Genomic DNA, 22,445 nt, shown 5'->3' with positions numbered 1-22,445 from the left:
GCTTCTTTTTCATTATATTCAGTACTATGGCACACTTTATTTACAGTATGCAACATTATAGAAAGTATTTTAGAAAAAGCTGACTAAAAAGCTGGTTTGTAAAGCTTGTGCTAGGTACTGCGTTAAGCAGTTAAACCTGGTTTACAGTAAAAAAATGATTTACCAGTGCCTTTTTGACAAAGCTAGTAATTTTGCTTGTTATAATGAGGTTTATTCGAGTGTTTCTACTGTCAAATACTTGATTTCAGTCCCTTATCATAGGTGTTTAGACTGACTTTGAATATACCTGGAAAGTTTTAGCAAAAATGATCCAGCAACTTCGAAGAATGAAACCCAGGGTGAAGTGTGTTTGTTGAAAAAAGTGTATGTGCTGGTTTTTTGAACCAAAGACTATAATTGCTTATTGTCTGAAATAGGAGCTTGATACAAGGAAGAAGCTGGTAGGGATTTGATTTTGTTGTTGTCGTGGTTATCCCCATGAAAGTTTTCCAGAAATGCGGTCAACTTCATAAGTCTTCAGAAAAATTAATGTTTGCATTTACCCAGAGAGCCTCTTGAGAGCTGCAAGAATACTTCAGCAGCTACAGCCTCCACAGATTGTTTTGATTCCTAGTGTTGACCATACTGTTCATCTGATCCCCTGTCCCCCACGCCCAGGAAAACTGAGGAGAGCTTTTCTGATACGAGCCGTGCAGATATATTTTCCAGTCATTTTGTAATGAGAATTTTTATGAAATTTGCTTTAGCGATACCACAGTTAAAATCTAAGGCTTCTAATACCAAAAAGAACTCCCCCTCCACACGATCCTCTTAAACACTCAAAATGATTCTGGATTGTCTAAAACCAGTGTTTGAACCTATGCTTACCACTTAAAACTATTGATTCCTGTCCCTATCCATAAGCAGTTGCTAAATATATATTGAAATAAATGTTGTTGGCTCTTTATTTCAATTCTTGCAAAGCAGATTCTTGCCTTGCTGCTTATTTTGTTCCTCGGATTTTCTTGGACTGTCAGTATGGTTTCCTTATAACTTTCAGAAGCAGGGACGTGGAGGATGGAAAGAGAGGTCCTGGCTTGTCCCTCTTTCCTCTGTGGAGTATCTGCAAAAGAATAGTTTTGCTTCCTTTCAGCCACGCTGAGTTTTTTTTGGCTTCGTCCAGCGGGGGGTCCAGAGAAACTGCATGAGGAGGAGGATATTCCAGGACCCCCTTTGAGGGCACTTAGAGCCCCTTAGAGGCCACCGTGGTGTCATGGAGCGGCTGCTTTGGAGCAGCCCATGTCCTCGTAGAGGAAACAAATTTTGCTTTGGCTTTGTGCCTCAGCATCTTCATTGGTGTTTTAAAATGTTTGCCTACATCTCAGGGGGGTTGCAATGCTTAGAGCGATACTTCCATCCATTTGTTTGAGTCTACAATGGAGGAGAAAAATAGTTCTGCAGAACTTAGAAGGATTTGCTGCTGTTTTTTCCCTTTTGTTCTGGATTTATTTAGTTACCATAACAACACAAGGTAATTGTTAAATGCCTGCTGAGGGTTTTTTTTAAGTTTCTTTACTGCTTATGTTTAAAAGCCTATAATACGTAGAATAAAACCTCCTCAGTCACTCAGGAACAATGTGATAATTCTGTTAATGGATTTTATTCTGAAACTAAAATATTGAACTGATAAACATGGTGAAATATTTAAAAATAGCATCTTCCTTGTTTTTTTTAATGCTCTGAAACTAGCCTGTGGTGTAGCGCTTATCAATTTGTGAATCTGAACTGAGGCAAAAAAAGGACATACAAAATCTCAAGGTGTGATGTCTGATGTCAGTCTTTCAGAAAAGTAAAGTCTTGATCCGTCAGAGATGTTACTAGTGTTTACATAACCATAACATTATCATATATTGCACCTTGAATGCTTAGCTCTGACTGCTCTTTTCAGCAGTGAAGATTACCATTCTTAAATACCTATCCAAAAAAAGTGGTAAAATAGATTTCTAAATACATTCTCTTGGTCATTGCATGTTGTTATTTCCTGTGCCTTTTAATGTGTTAGGGTAGAAACTGTAAATAATTGTCTCTTACAACAGTAAACCTATTGTTGCTGGTCAGCAAACAACTGTGTTTACATGTTGAGCTCTGTGTTTGACGCCGGCTTGTCAAAGTGAGGGGGAGCACAAATGTTTACCAGATTAAACTTAATAGTGGTTTGTTCTAACCGCTGTTGAATGGAGCAGAATATCATGGTAGGAAATAAACCTGTTTTTCTTTGTATGACTTTGTAGTGGATAGAGTGCTGTATTGGCTTAACTTCAGACTTCCACAAAGGACATAGCTAGTTAGCATTCAAGCCAAAACACTAAGTTATTTCTGTATAAAAGAAAACAAACGTTGCACTTTGATTTATGCAAAGTGCTGAAGCTGAGAAGCAGACACTTCAGCAGGAGAGTGATGTCTTCGTAAATATGATGAATATGGGCTGAGTCATGTAATTTTCAGCTTCAAAAATTAAAATTAATCTGCTGTACATAAAGTTTTCCACTGCTGCCAACCCCTTCTGAAACTTAGTTACGCCAGGTTTGGCAGCGGAATTGCAACAGTTATGAGAAGCGCAACTTTCCCTTCCATTCCTAATGTTAAATCACCCTTGCAAGTTGTGTGTGGTGTTTTCTTTTGTAGAGAAAGGTGTATGTAGTTTTTTTGGCAGCTGGCAAAAAGTTTGCATCTAAACTGTCACAGTGTAACCTTTTCTAAGAGTTTACTATGCCAGTCCTTTAGGAGCATCAGGCTTTTCCTCTTAGCGTCCAGAAAGTTTGATACCTAAATCCATCAGTTACAGTCATTTTGAGGGTTAACTGTAATGTAGATTCTTTTCGTTTGGGGATATTTTATCAGACTTCTAGTAAAGCATGCTTTGCTCAAAAAGTCATATTTTGTTACCGTTCAGTTTTACAAGGTGAAGTTAAGTTGTGGCCTGTTTGATCTTTGCTTGAAAGATGCACCCCCATCTGCAAATGGATAATCAGTTTGGGAAGGGGAGGGGAAAATCTTGTTCTCTGAGCCAACTTACTGGCTTCCCTGCAAGTGCTACTAGGTATACTATCAGTTGCCTCTGCTGTTTGTGGTGCACTGGGGAGCACCTGTGGCGTGGTGTGGAACTGAATGGAGTACTGCTGTAGTCTGGATGGCAGAAGAAGACACAGAAAAGATGATTTGGTGGTTTGAGATTTGGAATCTCCAGTACAGGAAGCTTCCCGTTGTGTTCCCATCATGGTTTCTAAGAAAAAAAACAAATACGGGAAAAATCGGTCTGCAGGAAATGTTAACAATAAGGATTAAGGTGAATTTATCTTTACACTTGTTCTTAAATTCTTTTGGCTCTGTCAACGTTTTGGTTTATTTCATGTTCCGCTTACTAGAATGATTCTGTTTTTGTCTCAAGATATTGAGATGTCTTAAGTTATTTAATATCATCTGTGATGGTGCCATATATGGCTAACCTATGCAGTTGCAACATGGCTGGTAGAAGCAATGATGCATTCAAGTTCGAACTTTTTAACTTTTTAGTCAGAGCTAAATTCTTATCTTCTTATTCTATCAATAGCAATTCTTAGTTATGGATAAATTTTCTTTTTAGTTCTGCTGTGAATTTCATTTCAGAATATAACCTTATAGCCCAATGCATGTCACATCTTATATGAGCTTTTCAGGTGCTAAGAGTCTGCCCAAATCACTTGCACAGTAAAAATGTTAGAAGTAATTACAGTGTGTGTGTCTGTCACGTTTCCCATGATGTTCACTGTTGACTGCCAGTCGGCCCATAATCAGAGAAAAGTTCTGGTTCGAAGGGACCTCAGGAGGTCTCTAGTCCAACCCTCCTGCCCAAGGCAGGGTCAGCTGTGAGATCAGGTCTAGGTCCTGGCACCCTCACCCTTGAGTGTGTCAACTAGTTCCCCCCTCTCCCCCTCCCCAGTTTGATGTAAAGACAACAGTGCACTCTGCTTTCTCCAGATTATTGATGAAGCTGTTAAACAGGAAAGGCCCCAGGCCGGGCCTGGCCATCCCCCCAGTTATTTATTCATGTAGTTGTCCACCCACCTAGACCATAACCCCTCAGCTTGGATACAAGAGTATTGCGAGAGGCCATGTTGAAAGCCTTGCTGAAGGTGAGAGAGAGAAGACATTTGCTGCCCTCTCCTCATTCACAAACCCAGTCATTCCACCACAGAAGGCAATCATGTTGGTCAGGCATGGTTAACCCTTGGCAAATTCATGCTGGCTCTTTCTAATCACATTCTCCTTCATGTGCCCGGAAACGTGTTCCAAGATGACTTGCTTCATGATTTTCCCAGGGAGCAAAGGGAAGCTGACCAGCCTAGGTTGACCTTTTGGCCCTTTCGGGGAATGAGTGCAATGCTGGCTGTTCTCTAGTTGTCTGGGACCTCCGCTGATCTCCACAGCCTTTCAAAGATGATTGACAACAGCCTTGCAAGGATACTAGTCAGTTGGGTGCAGCCTGTTGGGGCCTGTGGACTTTTGTAAGAGTCAAGGTCTCTGAAGTGATCTCTGACTCGATCCTCATGCGCTGCTGGGGGATACCACTTCTGACTGTTGTAAAACAGGACACCCATGATCTCAGTGCCAGGATGCCCACGAAATTAGCTGGAATCAGTACAAGCTTTAGAATCAACACATTATTTTTCAGGTGTGCTAAATAAATGTGTGGGAGACATTCATTGCCAACAAGCTGTTAATATTTTTTTTCCTCACAATTCTAGAGAAAGATTCCTGTGGTAATAGGAGCGAAGTTCGTCCATTTGAACTTGAATTACTACTTCCTGTCAGCTAAAATGTAGTTTGTGCTATAAAGAATTACACAGTTATTCTGTAGAGGATTTCTTTTTATAAAGATATGAATACTGGCCGTACAGGCCACGTACCTCCTGTTTCCCTGTTGTTCTGTGGATTCCAGTTTGTTTTTTACTGTGCTTTTAATTGACGGGATTTGAAAAGGCAAATTGTGAAATGTAGAACAAACTTCGCTTTAAAACCTGATTGTTCTCCCACTTCAGTCGCATATAACTTGTACAGGAATTGTGTGTAATTTGTGGCTTATACTTTCCACTGTAGCTTCCCCAGTGATTTTTAATCAAGGCTGAAGAGATCAATAAGCAGCTCACTGCCAAGAGGCATTAGGATGATACTAATGCAGATCACTTGGTTATGCTTGCCTAAGTATAAATGCTGAGCTACAAATAAATAACCTAATAGTTTCTGTGGGACTGAAAACCTGTAGAGGTTAAGTATCCTTTTCATGCGAAACCTTCATCTTTCATTTCAGGCTTGTCACTAAGGAAAGGTCCTCTTTCCATGATGTATTAATGATAAATATTCATTATTTTGTTTCTTATTATTTTTGAACAGTTTTCCATTTAAAAATATCTATAGCAGAGAGAAATCTAAAAGTAAGATTTGCTAGCTAGCAGATTTAGTAAAAGGCACTAGACAAAATGTGATTTAAAAGATGATAATTTTCCTCTGTGTTTTAACTTGATGATTTTTTTTTTTCCCCCACAAGCAATGGTTATTAAATCAAATAGAGATATGATACCATAAGGAAAGTATCTTCAATCTGATGTTGTGCATCACATTTCACGGCTGGTAGGGGAAGGGCTGTGAAATGCTCTACTACCTCTCATTTAACTTACACCTCTCCTGTTGGAGGTAAACGGATGGCAGAAGTGAGCCTGAGTAACAGAAGCAGCAGACGATCCCCTCTTAGGCTTGAAGCCCTGTGAACCATGCTTCTGGCACCCTCTGGGTTAGCTGGGCACTGGGATTTACTGCTCCCTTTCCTCCTGACTGTGACAGCCCCTGCGGCAGAGTGCTCTGCCATCTCTGTGTGGAGCTCTGTGTTTGGACCCAGCAGCAGGGGAGTGCTCTCAGGGAGCTGAAGATGAGTTTGCAGTATGTTTTGGAGCGTAGTCGTTTTAAATTTAGCTGCTTCTAGGCAAGAGAACTTCCTCTGAAGTCTGTCGTATTCAAGAACACTTCTACAGTATTTCAGTATTTCTTTGTTTACTGTCTAAAACTTTTGATGGAGATGTGTGAAAAGCAGAGTAGTAATGAATTTTCAGACATAATTCAGTATGGTACTCGGTATGAATTTCTTGCCTAGAAAGTGCTTTTGAAAAATCCTCAACTTTCACGGGGTTTTGAAACAAATTAGTTTTTCTTCTGAAGAAACTTCCTGTTCTGTAGCATTATCGGTGTAATACAACAGAATCCCAGTTGCACTGAGAGAAGTAGTAATGTTTCTATTTTTAGTCAGGCAAATTATAAATCTTACTTATTGTCTTTTGAACCCGCAGCACTTCATACTTTCTTCTACAGTAGGTGATCTTTGCCTCTCGCCAACCTCCAGCTTTGTGTGTTCCCCCCTCCTTCCAGTGATAACAATTCTAAAACACCTGCAGTTCTCTTGCCCCATTTCAGCCCCCAGACAAACTGCCCTTCACTGGTGAAATCCCTAGCGTTTTCCTCAAATCTTCTGTCTGCCCTCACGTTCTGACAAGGACACCAACAATCTGTTGTATGCGAGATGGCACGGCTGGATGTATTCATTGCTAATTGTGTCAAGCGTCTCAGTGGATACCCATGATGATATCTCCTTTTCTTTTTAAAACTGAACGTTTATCTTTTCTTAATCTTGACCCACTTGACCAGGTAGGACGGTAATCATTTAGTATGATGGACACCCTCTTTTAAGAGTAACTGTCATATGAAGTGTTTCTTCTGTGTGACATAGTTAAGCTATCTTGTAGAGTTCATTTGGCTTGCCTCCATAAAACAAATTCAAGGCTATGTTTTCATATAAAGCATTTGACTCGCCACATGTGGCCTTTTTTTTTTCCTTCTGTAGCTGAGAAAAGATAATAGTTTTCTCTCTGTCTATTTGTTTCTTTTTGTTAGGATTTAACGTCAGGTTTGCAAGAACCTTACAAAATCTATATAAAATTGTGTCATCTTCAAGTTAGACTTTTTATTTCAGAAATAATTAACTACATTGTTTTTAAAAGTAGTTTCTCATGTATATTGGTTGTTTTTATGGTCTGCTACAGTTATTTAAAGACTTCAGCTTTAATATAAAAATAACAACACTTCCCTTGGAAGACTGATGCTGTTTTATTCATCTGTATCCTACATACAAGACACCAGTTGATGTTTTTGAGAACCATATTATCTTCAGAACATTTTAGAATGGTGTTTTTACTCTCTTCTCAATCTTCCTCTCCCCCCCCCCCCCCCATTTTGGCAAGTCTTTGCCTGGATGCTAAAGGTAAAGTTCACATACTGCTGAAAACATCATGAATTGTTGGTATGTGTTTTGTCTTCTGTTTTGTCATCTTTTGTTTCTTGACTACTTCAGCTTTTAGCTGTTGCTGTACCGAAAAGAATTTGTGTTGATACTGAATTATTCCACTATATAAAGCACAGTCATCGCTGTTATGTGCTTAGACACATAAAATAATGAAATACAAAAAGAAAATAATGTCCTACCATTTTAGTTAGACTTCCAGCTCTCTACATATATAATGAAGTCCTTTTGAAGTAAGATCTGGACATCAGTACACTGCAAGGTTGATTACTATCACCTTCTGTCAAATAGTGTGTATCTCAGGCAGTTCACTGTAAATGCTAATCTCCATTTTATTTTTAGCAAACCATTAGTCTCTCACAGCGGAGCGTGGGAGTAATTGTCAAAGCTAGCGAAGGACTGCTATTAAAATGAATTGCTGAAGCAGGTGTTGGGTGGGATCCCCTTCACTCTTATCAGTTGGCAGCCAGCGGCTTTACATTTTAAAGATGTGTGGAAAACAGTCCTGTCTTGAAAAGATTTCCTAGTCTTCCTTTTGGCATTGCTAGACTGTGGTTTTTGACACATTTTTTTGTATATATGTTAACATACATGAGTTTGTACTATGAATTTACATAGTAAATAGTACTTTTTTCTTGTTTTCTGGTTCACTTTTCAAGGGATATTTGGTAGGGATCTATTTCTAGCCTGAGTTCGCTAAGGAAGCAAGGGTGACGTGATCAGACTTGCCCTCCCATCCATCCCTGTCTTTTCCCCTCTCCCCTCACTCCGAAAGCAAAAAGCCTACCAACCTTCTGGGTGATAACTCGCTGCCAGTTTTCATCAGTTTTGACAGAGGAGTAAAGTTCTCAAGATACTGTAAATTCTGGTGAAAACTGGTGGTTAAGTGGAAGAGAAAGGTTCAAGCGTTCACCAAGAGGCAGCTAAGTAGAGTCTAGTCCTTAACTACCCTGAGTGGCCACAGTGGGAGGAGGAGGGCACGGGGGCTGCGCGCCTGCGTTGGGCCTGTTTGTCTCGGCACCCATCGGGAATGCAGGACAGGTCTGTAGGGAATGAGGTGGTGGCTTAGTTTCTTTCCGTCTCTGTAAGGTCTCTTACTTGCATAGTTGTCGTCTTCATCCCTCTTTCTTTTCAGTCCATTTCACTTTACTGAGGTGTTTGAGGAGTTTATTGCTTCAGTCATTTCGAAACTTGAAGTCTATAGCTTTCTTTTTAAAAAAAAAAAAAAAAAAGTCTGTTGATAAATCAAAGGTACTTGATGAGTTTCTCTGCATTAGAGTCAAGTTTTCTTATACTCAATGTTTTTTAGGAAAAGGTGTGTGTGGGGGGGGAGATCTTACAAAGTAGAATATGGGCCTCACCTTAATTCTAGCTTTTTAGCTTGCATATACCTATTTGTAGTCCTGTAGTTTATCCAAACTACTACTGCTATTGTGTTATGCTCTAACCGTGGCCAATTATATTTGACAGGAGACTTTTGTAACTTTATCAATTCAGTTATTCCTACCTCCTCTGAAATAATTGTTACACAGGAATAGGTCGATACATGTGGATACTGAGGAAGTTTATAGCAACGCAAGACAAAAAAATCAAAACAACTAAGTTCCTAGCAGGGAAGCTTTTAATCAGAAATGAAGTTAAGAAATCTTCTAGCTGTAGATGGCTATGTGATGATCCAGCTGCTCTTGGCAGTGGAGTTGGAGCTAGTTGGAATTAATGGGCTCCTGCAATCAGAACTGTCTCAGCTTCTATAACTGAAAAGCAGCTGTTGCAGCACCATAAATGTATGTTAAATAGTAGGCTTGCTGAGCGGTCCAGCTCCAGGCAGTCCCATAAGTTTACGTTTTGTAAGAAACTGGAGAAACAGAATTTAGTTTGGAACATTCTGTAATTATAAATTACGTTAATACATCTTTTTTTCTATCTGGCTGTCAAAACTATGAGTATCAGATACAAATGTGGTTGATAAATTTATTAGTGTGATGTAAACTCAGGTATTAATTGGATGGCCAGCACCTGGGTTGTGTGTTACTTGAGCTTCATATTTGAGTTCTTTGAATGGCGTTTCAAGGGGGCATGGGACTTGTATTTGAATCCCTTGAATCTCTGTAGTAAATTTTTTTTTGTAGTAAATTTTTAAATTTTCCTGTCAGTTACTAACTGAGAGCAAATCATATTTTTCTCTACCTTTTGCAGAAGTATTTTGGTAACATGCTGCTCTTCATTTTCAGTGTGGTTCCCCTCCCCTCCCCGCCCCTGCAAATTCCTCATCCACTTATCCATGAATCTATTTAAAATAACACTATTTAAGAACTTTCTTGTCTACTGTCACTTAAATGGTGGATACACTGTGAGAAAAGTATAGTACAGAAGTAATAAAAATTGACCCTAAAAATAATAAAAATGGCATGATATTTAAGAGCAGTAAGGTGTCTATTGCTGTAATACAATTTTTATCATTTTTATTTAATTCTTATAGCTCATTAAAGCTGAAAAATCTACATTTTCATAGGAAATTGTTTTTCTGAAACAGGTTACAAGTTATTTTGAATCTTGTCAGGTTTATCAAATATGAGTAGTCACATGTAGCTATTAATATTCACCATGTGTGCTTATCTATTGCAATATATAAAAATACATGATTTCACAGCCGGAGACAGACATGTGATTCTTAGGGTTTCTTTATCTGAGTTACTCTGAGGTTACTAGACATATCAGATTTTTTTTTTTTTCTTGCAGGCCATTTTATAAAGATTTTTTTCTGTTAGACCGAGAAAAAACGTTCCTAAATCCTAATAAACTATTGCTAGTGCAATCCCCATGCCTTTAGTGAAATAAAAAATATTCATCTTCTAATCTCTAACTAATAGAGGAGGAGGCTACACTAGCAATTACTTGCTCCAGTTTTGGTTAACTACACAGTTGTCATGTTTCTGTTTTCATTTTTGATTTCATAAATGAATCTAAGTGATTTCTTGTCTATTGCAAAAAACTTTGATATATTCCACTATCCATTTCTTTTTACTGGAGAAAGAGTATGGTAGAGAGTACCAGTAGCTATGCAGTTCCTCAGAGCTGCTGACTAAACTTTGTACCTCTGTTTTACTAGAATTAAATAAACCCCCAAGGTATTCTCATTTTGTTAATGCTCTGTGCACACCTGTGTGTGCTGATTGCATTTCCAGACTGTGATTATTCATTTCTTCTACTGAGGATTAGCTCCATACAATGCTTTGTGGATATAGAGATCGCCTTCAGCCCTTTATTTTGAGAGAAGAGAACTACAGTGTTTTGAGGTAATGGGAAGACTTGAAAATAAGTTTGTGCAAATACATTGAAATATATGTGCATGTTTGTGTGTTAGTCAAAAGATAAACTTGCTAATCACTTTGCACTAGATGTTTTGTCTTGTGTTAGTGGTTGACTGTGCCTTATTTTCTTCCTGTTCATAAAGTAAAAAGAAATGCAGAAAGGACATCTAACTTAAAGAGAAAGCTGGACTGGAAAGAAGCCTAGTTTTATTTTAGCTAATGATTTCATCAGAGAAGCAATGCATAGCTTGCTGCATACCGTAGTAGTGTGTTCTCTGGCCAGAAACATAGTCTGTTAATCACATCAGCTTTCTAGTGATTAACATTTCTTGGTCTGCTTGAAGAACTTAATATGTATCTATAGCACTTTTACTCTGGCACAATCTGTATTGGACAGGGTCTAATGATGTACTTCGTACACATAGCAGCCTACCCTGGTTGTGTACTAAGTGGTTATTTCAAATGGGAATTTTATATGACTTCAAATTCTTCATTATTATGCTAAAAATTGACTTAAAACTTTTTTTAACTGTAGGTGACCTATCATCTTCATCCCATCCCCACATTTATATTTAGGGTTTAAAAAGTTGGAAAATAAATTATATTCATTCAAGTTCTGCCAGTAAAGACTTTTTTTTTTTAAATGCTGAAGAGTAGAGTGAGTATGGGTTGAAAACAAAGCAGTTCACTTTAAAGCTTATGAGCCTAATACTTGATTTGGACTTCTTAACCCATTAATTCCTAGCCTCTTTGCATGATCATCTGCTCTCAAAGACATTCCTGGTTTTTGGGAATATATGATAACTAAGGTTGCTGAAAAAACTTACCAACTCACAAGGCAGTTATGAATATAAACGGAAGAAAAAAGTGAATCTTTATCTCTCTTCCTTCTCTTACCCCACATCAAAGCTTTCAAAGTCACTTGCAGAAACTCCATGTTTTTGTGGTACTCCTCAGTTTTGCAGTCATCACCCTTCAACTTGCAAGCATTGGGAGTGTTTGGGGTGGGGGGGAAAGACTTGAAACAATTTCTCAAAACTTCTTAAGAGGGCACATGAGCCTTTTGAAGAAGTTTCTACTCTATATCAGTTGATTTATAACTATAAAATATTAAAGATATGTACTGTCTGCTTGCTTATGTTCTGATTTGAATAGTGAAATGGATAGCAGTTTTAAATTATTTATGTCTCTAGATTATGCAAATTTTTTTAATTGAAGTGTTGTCCCTCCTCTTTTTGTTTAATGCAAGCATGTCTTATTATGCGTAAGTATTTCAAGATACATGATATTTCTCTGTATGCCCTGAAGACTTCCCTCTGCTTATTTTCTCCTCTTCTGATTAACTATTGATCATTAGCTGCAGGAGTTATGTGCTAGTACAGCTTCTCTGCAGGACGGGGAGGCTGTGGGTCTAAAATAATATTTGCTAGGATCCGTATCCTAGAAATATAGTGCTTTACCTCTATCACTTCCTCTCAGTATCAGTCAGGATGTGTTTAGGCTTCTCATCAGATTATTATACCATTATATGTTATCAGCAACTCAAACAATATAGTAATTTCTCACCTGCTGCTATGTGCTTTTCACAAATACGGATATAGCTATTTGTGCATAGCTTGTTCCTATATAGGAATGATGATAAAGGTATTTTTCTTGTAGTTCGACTACATCCGTTTCAGCTGCTGAACTGTTTCAGCATGTTACTATTTCAGTTAAAAAGAAAACAAAAAGGCAAAAACCTGGCCTTTTTTTATTTAGGAACTTGACTTTTCATGCTGGATTTGAAAACTGAAACTAATCTTTTTCTAGGTACTCACATTCCTTCACTGTTTAAATTGCACAATAGATTTTTGAAATGGTATAGGGAAAAGCAAAAAATAACCCCCAAACTCTAAAATTGCAGTTAACTTACTTGTCTGAGTTTTTCTTTACTGCTTGGTTTTCTTGGTGACTATTTAGATAGTATTACATTTATTTATATGCCTGTACGGTTAAGTATTGTATGTGGACCTTAGTGTTTCTTTGTAGATAAAGTGTATATTGTGGCAGTCTCTTGTGAAAGCTACTGAAATGCTGTTGCCATAGGCCTTTTTGCTAAGGATATGTTGCTACTAGTAAGTTAATTGGCTGGATGGTTAGTTCCTGTATATTTTACGCTGCAAATAATGTACGTGGTATTGACACGGCAGTAGAGCACAACGCTTTTCAAATGTGTGTTTAATAAATTGCTGCGTTATGCTGAAAATGTCAATTCGTATTTGAACGTGCTCAAGTTTCAGACCTGCGGTATCGATAGATGCTCAAAATATCCTGATAGTGGCTGTACCATTTAAAAAGCTGCGTTTCTCTTCAGAGGTCAGAATTTGAGACAGTAACACCGTTTGAGATTAAGAAATAGTGATCCATTTACAAGTTTGGAAAGGTCACTTTCTTGAATCAGACAGGGTTCTCTTTATTTACTTTGGGTGTATAATTTAGATGAAAACACAGGGATTGTCAGTGCTGAGTAAGAACTGAAGAATAAAAATATTATGTTCCTGAAAAAATGTTTTGAATCTGTACTAGGAGGATGAATCTTTTGCACAAATTTTACATGCAACCAGGTTAAATCAAACTTAATTCTTGGAGGAGCAATAATTGTCACATGTAATCTATGAAATAGAATAAAACAGAAAACATGAGCGTCCTATAACTGAGCGTATTGCATATATTCAAGGTTATAGTCTTCCATGGTTCCCAGATGCGGTAGTCTCTCATTACAGCGGTCACTTGCAGGAGCATTTGAAGGAGAGCTGTTGACTGTGCTTTCGAATTCATTAAGGCTAATGCAACATCCTTTCCACGTGTCTCTTATCCAGCTTAGTGTCTTCCTTTTTTTCCCCCCTGCCTTGTTCACATTCCACATATAGCACGATTAAAATATTTTCTCATTCCGTGCTTATAACTGTGGACTTTCTTCCTTTTAAGTTAAATAGAAGTTAGTGCGGGTTAGTGCATTGGCTTTAACAGTGGGAATTTATCATGATATTGGCAAGTTTTCAAACAATTTTGTTTTGCAGAATGGCAATATCAGTCTGTGCCAAGTGCACCGTTGATACATTTCATTTATAACACTTCAGCCTCACTGACTGATTTTTAAATTTTTTTTTTACCTATGCAATATTCTGGAAGGGTAGCAGTGCACAGCTCTGTAGCATCTCCTGCCTATTTAATATGTGCTGATTTTTTCTCTTTCAAAGAGAGCTACTGTTGATGATACGTACAGCTTTGTACGTAACATACTTTTTACCTAGAAACCAAAGCTTTTTAGTTGCTTCACTATTAGCTAGGGTGGATAAATGATTCTTTTAAATAAAAGAAAGCTATTATGTTTTAGTCTTCCCCAGGCACATCCTTTTTGTACGTTATTGTCTCCTTTTTCAGATCATCTCATAATTTTTGTCCAAGTAATTTTGTACTTTCCTCTCTTCTGTTTCTGGTTTACATCATCTTATCACCCCACACAGCTTTCTGAGAAGGTCTTCTCTTTGGGAGCAGCAGAGGAAGGCGCTGTTCTCGGAAGTGAGCGTTGGCTTAGCCAGGGTGATTGCAGTGAGGCTTCCTCTGTAATCAGCGAGGAGAGAGTCAGCCTCCTTCAGCAGGCAGTTCAGAGCAGGCCAAAGTGGACCTGAGCACCTGCTCTTCCCTTAGATTCAGCAGGGTAGAGACGGACAAAGTTTTCTGGGAGAAAGGGCGTTTAGTAGACCAGTTGCTGTCCTAAGCACAATCCTCCCACTGGCCATTATCATCTCGTGTTAGGTCTGTTCCTGGTACTGTGATTGCATACGCTTGCAAGTTGCCAAAATGTGAAAATGAGTGTGACTTGACAGACAGTACAGTGAATAGATGGTATCTGAGCAATCAGCATTAAAAGGGTATTTTGAAGTCAACTTAGTGGTGAAAATAAATTGATTTCAGGAAGTGTGGTTGAACAGGAATTGCCATAAAAGCTTTGCATAGAAGAAAACCTTGGCATTTTAATAGCTAATGCTTTGAAGCGCTTCTGTGATCCTAGAAACCAGTGCTCACCAAGCAGCTTTAAAGGGTTTATTTTATTTTATTCCTTCTATCCCTTGCTACTCAAAAAATCAATTTTTTGGCTCACTGAATTTGGAAAAAAAAAATGACTGCATGGTTAGGATGTAAGACAAAGAATTAAAACGTGTGTCTGTAGAGCTAGGCGTACTGTTCTTAGGTGTAACAGCTTTTTCCTGCATTTGACCTGCTCCAGATAGATTCATCTGCTATAATCACATTGCTGTGCTCAGGGCAGGCTCGAGGATTAGAGGAGGTTTAGTGAGAATTACAACCCAAATTGAACTGACGGGGTATCATCGTCCCCCTGTCTGTTCCCCGGGCCCCCCTCTTCTCCCCCCCTTCCCCCCGCCACATACACATGTTTGAGCTTAGTTATACTGGCATGTTTTTGTAAAATCCTAGAGGCTTAAACGTATGTAGATATTGAAGAGAATTTCCTTCACTGACAGGATAAATTATGTTTAAAAGCTCTGATTTCCCTGTCTGCTTGGGTTCTTCATATGTTGAAAATTTTTCTTTTCATTGAGCCAGGGGAATTCTGAAAACTTCACCTGTTGGATTTTGGGGTTTTCTTTTTTTGTTTTGTGTGTGTGTTTTGACACAAGGATGTATCTGTTTAGCTTCAGAGGTAATCTTGACGTTCTGTGGCGTACCGATGAAGTAACGGTAACAAAAACCAATTCTGGAAAGCGCGTAGAAAGAGAATTCCCGAAGTCTGCAGGGATCCTCACTGCCGTCGTGCTTCCACAGACCGTCGGTTTACAGGTGACGCTGGCGTACTTACTTCTGTTCATCAAAATATACTTTGCACCGATTGAAAATTTTGCTCTCACAATGAAGAATTAACAGTGCTAATGTATTAGTTACAGCTGCTAAGATTGTCATAATTGGCATAGACGAGCATTTTTTTCTTTAAATATTGTCACCAGAAAAGAAACTGCTCAAAGCAGTGTTTGATCTCACACAAATCCGTTGTGGTGCCACCGAGCATAGTTTCCTTAACATGAGGAGACCTAAAATCATTTCAATCTTTATTTGGTGAAATCAAGACTTGATTTGTGCTTAAAATGTAGCAAGCAGATTATGGAGCGCAGGTGCAATGGCTCTTCTGTCAGAAACATGTCTAAGAAATCATTTGCAATGCTGTGCAATTTGCTGGCGTTTTCAGGTAATTTTTAGGTGTATGAATCTGCATAATAACGTGTTATTGATAATATTCCAATTTCGAAGTGATAGAAGCATATATGAAAACTAAGACGTGCTTAAGAAAATGTAGCCTTTCCAACTGAAGGATGCGCGTTTGGGTTCAAAGTGCTGCTTGTGGTGCTAAAAGCTCCCGAGAATCCTGGCAAGACTCTGAGACTGCGAACAGGAGGTGGCTCTCCGACTGGTGGCATGGGAATCGCTTCAATTTGTGTGACCGCAAGGGTGGGCGGGCAAGATGCCTTCAGGGTCATCTTTTCTTGGAGTCCCTACAAGGAATCGTGGGTTTCACTAGCAGACTGAGTTGAGGAGGATTCAGCTAATGCTGAATCCATAGTCAGCATAGCAATAAGCCAGAGCCTTTGTATATTCATGGCCCAAGCAAGTCCCAAAGTCACACGTGCTGGTGGCATTCACCCCCCCCACACACACACATGCACGCTGGGGGACAAAACTGGTGCAAGAAGTATGTTTGCCTTTTTCAGAAAGGGTTAAGTAACTGAGCTGTTGTCGGTGTGATTTTTGTGTAATGAACCCTAATCAGAAATAGTATGCAAGGCTGATTAAAGCTGTTGACGCAGTGAAACGGGAATACACCCACACATGTACTTTTTGTAGGTAATTTGCTTGTGAAGATTTAGTGTTGGAATTTAAATGATTTCAAATCTCTTTTCATTTTATGAAATGTTTTGCGTGCGTGTAAACTGGCAGCAGATGTAGATATTTCCTTTTGCTGGCCGTAGCTGGGGAAAATCACACAAGACAGATAGACTTTTGCATGATAGTTCATCAGCTTTTAATGAAATAAACCCAAGTTGATGCGCTGGACTGTATTTGGGACTCAGGAAGCAGTAGGTGCATCTTTCCAGTTTCTGCCCAAGTGTGTAGCCCGATTTACAAAAAGGCCAATAAGTCTCCTGAACAACAAATTTCCTGGTTTTGGTCTAGAAGGGTGGTTGGAAAAAGAAATCTCTAATGTGTTATGAAGCCTCAGGTGTATCTGCATGTTCACATGGGCAGGTCAGAGAGAACTAAGTTGCCCTGATTTTGTTTTGCGATGACTAGCAGCATTCATTTGCATAAATTTGCTCTTTTGTATTTCAAGATGTCTGGGTGAAGTGCCAGTACTGTTGGTCTCTTTGTGCTTGTAATAGACGGATTCTTAATTGAATTGTGACCTATGTTTTAGAGGTGTCACTGTCACCGTACACTTTCTTTTCAGTTTTACTGTGTCAACTTGACTGGCTGGATTTGTAACCGGCATTCCTTAGGCTGCTTCTCCCTGAAAATACAGAGTTTTTTCTAGGTAGCTTTACCCAGTGGTTTTTACACAGATTCTCACCATCAGTCTTGAGGAGTTGATGTACATGGCCAGGTGGATATCTGGATTATTCCTCTGTAATCTCCAGAGATAAGTGTGTGCCCTCAGTGGGTGATTCAGTAGGGATCTTAGAAACCTAAGTACTGACTAACTCGAACGTTTTCAGTTGCTTTTTTTGTATTGTGTATATTAAAACTATAGAATTTAATGCATCTATGTAAACAAATCAAAGGGTAGCATCTACTTGTTGATTGCTGCTGAGAAATTTATGCAAGAGTATTTCTACTTAATGAAAAACCACTTCATGACTTTCATTACATTAAAGAATTATCACTCTGTTTATGTCTACTGAATGCAACTTGAGCACCCACTCCTAGTGCAGTCAAATGAGTCAATGAAAATATTTACAGCTAGTTTCATTGTTTTCTGAACCACAAGTGTTGCAATCCTCCAGCACACAGATTTCTGCTGGGTAACTGCATAATTCGGTAGGGTGTTTTATCCTTCCAAATTGTTTTATCCTCCTTTCATAGGACTTGAGACATTTCAGATGTAGAATAATTTGATATGTACAACCAGTCTGCCATGTACGTTCCAATGTGGATAAAGAGCATAACCAGAATATTCATTGGTTTAGTGAACTACAGGGCTTGTATGAAGGGACTCTGTTCCCTACTAGCTTTTTACAGCTATTAATTGGTTTATCCATCTGTCTTTTGCATTTTACATTGAAAGCTTCAGGCTACCTTTCTGGTTTTAAGGTGATGTCATTAACAGGTGTAATATACTCAACTTTATCAGCAGATGCCTGGTGCTTAGAAATTAGTTTCAGTTGTTTACAGGTCACAGACATTTTTTTATGGTAGAATTTCATATCCAAAATTTTATGAAAGCTGATTTAAAAGCATTTTTAGTTAGGCTTAAAGACATTAGAAGCTTCTATAAGAAAATTAACAAGAAAAGCTATAAGTGTCCTATGTGGAGGTTAGTCTGTTTTTTTAAAGTTGTAAAGGTGATGTTTTGGAAAATGAACGCTTAATACATGCAGTTGTCAAAGGGCAAAAATGTTATATGTATTTTCTCAAAAATAACAAAATGAATTTTCCCCAGGGATCTGTGCTGTCATCCAAACTGTAGCCCGAGATAGTTTTTGGTCTGTGAGATGATCCTTGTGGTTGGCTCTGAGTGGAACTAGCCAGAACAGCAAAAAAAAAAAAAAAAATAAAAAAATCCTCTAACAGAGGTCACAAGCTTTTCAGTTTTGGGATACTCGTTATTACTAGAGGACTGAGAGGGTTTCCATAAACACCACTTACAGCTCTATAAGAGCCGTAATTACAGACTCTAGCACCCCTGTGATTCTTCTCCTGGGTTCTCCTGGAGGGAGATTGCAGGGGATATTTAGAATCCCTTGCAAATTAATACATAAATAATTTTGAAGCTTGTTTCAGTGTTCCGGTGATGGGACAACAGAATATAGCTTGTAAATAGCATTGCATCCTTTTTGGATAAAGGATTGAAGATGAAGTGTGAAGCTGGCAGTCTAAGAGAAAAATGGAAAGGATGAAGAAAGTGAGCAAGTGAAAAAGAGTTGATGGTAACTAGCTTTCCATTCATATAAAATCTGTTGCTTAGTAATTTTTGTTTTAATCTTTTAGGATCACTGTTTAAATAAGAGTGCAATGATCACTCTTTTACTCTACACCTTTTAATTTAGCCTAATTTGTTATTAAGGGTAGTTTTTTTGTTTTTGTTGGGGTTCCCCCTCCCCCCCATTCTACCCATTTACATCAAATTCTTTGCTCTGGCATGCCAGTATTTCTTTTGAGCCCTCAAAAGAATGTAATGTCAGTCTTATCATTTGAAAAAAGTAAATTGTCTTTGGCACGTTGTTCAAAAAGTATTACTGAATTTTCAGGTTTTTTAAAAATGGATTTATAGTGGAAGACTGGAGGGTTCAGCTGAGTATTCTTCATTGTGAATGTTGCAGTTTGTCCAAAATAATTTTTAAAAGATCCTTTCCAAAATATTATCAAAGTCTTTTTTATAAGTCTATATCTTTCTCTAAGGTTTTTAATTGACTTCCTTTCTGAGTGTTTCACACTTGACTGTGTATGGCAATCTCTGGAAACAGAAGTTGCTGTACTTCTTTCAAGAATTTTTTGAGGATTACATGCTTCCATATCTGTTCGAACAAGAAAGCCGTTTAAAAACAAACAAGCAAATGAAAAAACCCACAAACACACCCTATCTATTACTCTGTGACAGTTGTGTTACTTTATGATCTGGACTATGATTTTTTTGTTATTATTCAAACTTTGGTCAAGTAAAGACAGAATAAAAATAATACTAAGATTTCATAGCTATACCTATATTTTTTGTTGTAGAATCTATCCCAGGTTATTAGGTTTGTAATTCAATATTTGCTTTAGAAGCATAGAATGAAAGTTTGGTACTGTTTGGTTTAAATTTGATATTTTCAAGCAATGGTAGGTGATTGCCTATTCATTATAAAAGTAAATCTTTTGTAGCTGCAGCAGGAGCAATTGTTAAATGACATCAAGATTACTTACAAAGTTTGCTTACGTTACAAGTATGTACGCTTGTCCGTAGTATTCTCAGAACTTGTATGTAAAAATAAAATTAATAAAAAATATATGCCTGTACACTAAAATAAAGTGCCTTTTTCAGGGCAAAGTATATTTTAACTTTGTATGGGATAACCATCTAGATAGATTAATAAAGTATTATAATAGATTGAATTAGATTTTGACTGTGAAGATGATCAAGGGTCTTTCACTACCTGCTTTCCCAAACGCAAGTAATTCTGTAGTATATTTAAAGCAGACAACCAGGACATAGGTCATTGTTATATCTGAAAATCACCAAGGGAGAGCCTATCTTTGAAAACTGACTGCTTTCATGCTGCATTATGAGTTGGGTGTTAAACATCAGCAGAGACTACTTTCTAAAAATCTTCAGTGATCACTCATTTCCCAGTGAACGTTCTAACAGGGAAAAAAAAACTTTGCTGCTCTTTTAGTTGTCTGCCTTCAAAATACTAAATTTTAAGAATAGCTTGAACTTATTTTTCACTTTTTAAATAGTGCTTGATTTTTGCCTGTATAACTTCCAGTGGCTTTCTGTGGGTTTTTCTAATGTGCAAGGGCTGTTCATAGACTGAAGTAATAATGTGTTTTCAGAGCAGTAGATAGGGATGTACTGAATATGTATTAGTTAATTGAAAGCTCCAAAAATGATATTTTGATTGCTGAGATGCTCAGTTGTCTTTCAAGTAGCTTTTGCTGAGTGATCAAAGTGAGATCTGTAACTCGAATTGATGGCATTTGTCCTACTCTGTTGGGCTGCTTGGTAAAATTATCAGTAGAAGGAGGGCGTGGAGAGGGTGATAGTGGAGAGAGTAAGCAACTGGGGTTAGAATGAACTGATGATGTGTGCTGGAGTGCTTGGGAGGCCTGGAGGAAAAAGATGAAGTGGGGACTAGGAGAACTTCCAAGGGAAGGGTCTTTGTGTTTGAGGGAAAATATGGGCACTTAGGGAAGTGAAGGATGTGGAATGATGGCGATGCAGGAATTGGGAACGTACCGCGTGAGGATCTAGGGACGTAGGTGGGAAAGCAGGATCTTGGGTGGGTATGTTGAACAGAGATGACGAATCCCTGCTGGGACCAGAAAGAAAGAATGGGGAGCGACAGGAGAACTCTGTATGGACTAAGAAGCTGTGTTCACACACAAAGAACTTGGTGGGGCAGGATGACTGGGAAAGAGTGCTCTGGGTGCAAGGAACGTGAAGTTTATCCATCTCAGGAAGCTATATTAGAAGAAAGGAGGAAAGAAAGATACTGAGATAATTTTGGGGGATGAAGAAATCCCTATCTTCTTCTCACCTAGGTACAATATGCTTGGATCATAGAACCTTTTTTCTTTTGAATAATTTGCTCTTCTCTCCATTGTTCATGGCTTTATTGCTTTGTAAATACAGTGAAATGTTTTACATTAGAAGAGTTAGCTAAGAAAAGTTGAGTTCCTTGAAGATAGGTGATCTGCTAGTCATGACAAGAGATGGCATTTTTTCTACCTTATCTTTAAAAGAAAATTGTTGAACCACTGGGTTATGAAAAATGCTGTCCAAAACTATAAATGTTTATAAAAGGAAACACTGAAGCATTGTTGTACAAAATAAAATACTGTATTTGCCGAGTGTAAGGTTTTGGAGACTTTCTTCATATAAGTTAAAATGCTAGTTGAAGTTTGGAAATTATTGCCAAATTGTATATCATGAACTGCTCAGGGTGTGGAATTACCATGCCTTCCAGCTTAAATTATTCTGTGATTCTCAACTGTGAATCAAAGAATCGAAAGCCATATTCTGAGCCTGTGAAGTATTTATATCTCGCTAAGTACCTGAAAGCATCAGACTCCAAGTATCTTAAATGGGACACCGATATTCTGGAATTCATTGCATTTTAATCTCTTTGGCTCATTTTCTTATTTTAAAATCATGTATTGGCACCAAAAAACAAACTCCTCTCTCTTCCTGCCCCTCCGCCCCCAAAGGAATTCCTTAGATGGAATTAACGGTACTGAGTTGAATGTAGACTTGAATGAGTCAATAAATGAGATAGTGTTGTTTTTAAAAAAAAAAAAAAAAAAAATCAGTGTTCCTTTTGGTTTCACTTGCATAGCCTTCTCTTGCCTTGTTCCCAGCACACTTCAAACCTGCCTTTTACGTTCCTGCATTTAAATTGCACTTTCTCCTCCCTCTGCACTAACTGGGGTTGGAGGGACTCTTAGGAACAGTCTCCTTGCTCCTAATTTCTGATCTCCTGCGCTGCAACAGTCCCTTTAAATCAAGAGCAATAGTTGCAGGAGCATGTTCAGGACTGTGTGTGAATATGGAACACTCTCCAGATGGTTATTACGAAGGTTGTTTGAAATAAAGCCTATTAATTTTAGGCAAGATTTAACTTTGACTTCTAAAAATCTGCTCCTAATTTTCCCCTGGACACATGACTGTATAATCAATCAATCTATAGAGAAACATTAGTCTACGAAGATTTGGAAGTTAGATGACTCTTCATGAAGACAGCAAAACAGCTCCTTGCAAATCTTTTGGCAAATCTTGAGTTTAGGGAGAAGCAACTGCAGTG

At 38.2% G+C, this 22,445-nt stretch overlaps 1 protein-coding gene across 16 annotated transcripts in view; it reads left to right on the top strand.

Annotated features, from left to right (window-relative positions):
- SIPA1L1 (signal induced proliferation associated 1 like 1) overlaps positions 1-22,445 on the top strand; it is a 229,065-nt gene that overhangs the window by 116,989 nt on the left and 89,631 nt on the right. For 5 of the 16 annotated variants that reach the window (XM_068946109.1, XM_068946110.1, XM_068946106.1 and 2 more), the window contains one exon: positions 15,372-15,516. The exons of the other annotated variants lie outside the window; for them this stretch is intronic. The gene's annotated coding sequence lies outside the window, so the exon portion shown is untranslated. The remainder of the gene's footprint in view (positions 1-15,371; positions 15,517-22,445) is intronic. 16 annotated transcript variants of the gene reach the window in all.

The sequence above is a fragment of the Struthio camelus genome, chromosome 5, assembly GCF_040807025.1.
Source record: "Struthio camelus isolate bStrCam1 chromosome 5, bStrCam1.hap1, whole genome shotgun sequence".
NCBI classification, from domain to species: domain Eukaryota; kingdom Metazoa; phylum Chordata; class Aves; order Struthioniformes; family Struthionidae; genus Struthio; species Struthio camelus.
Note: the sequence above shows the minus strand (reverse complement) of the source record. Positions and strands in the feature narration are given on the sequence as shown.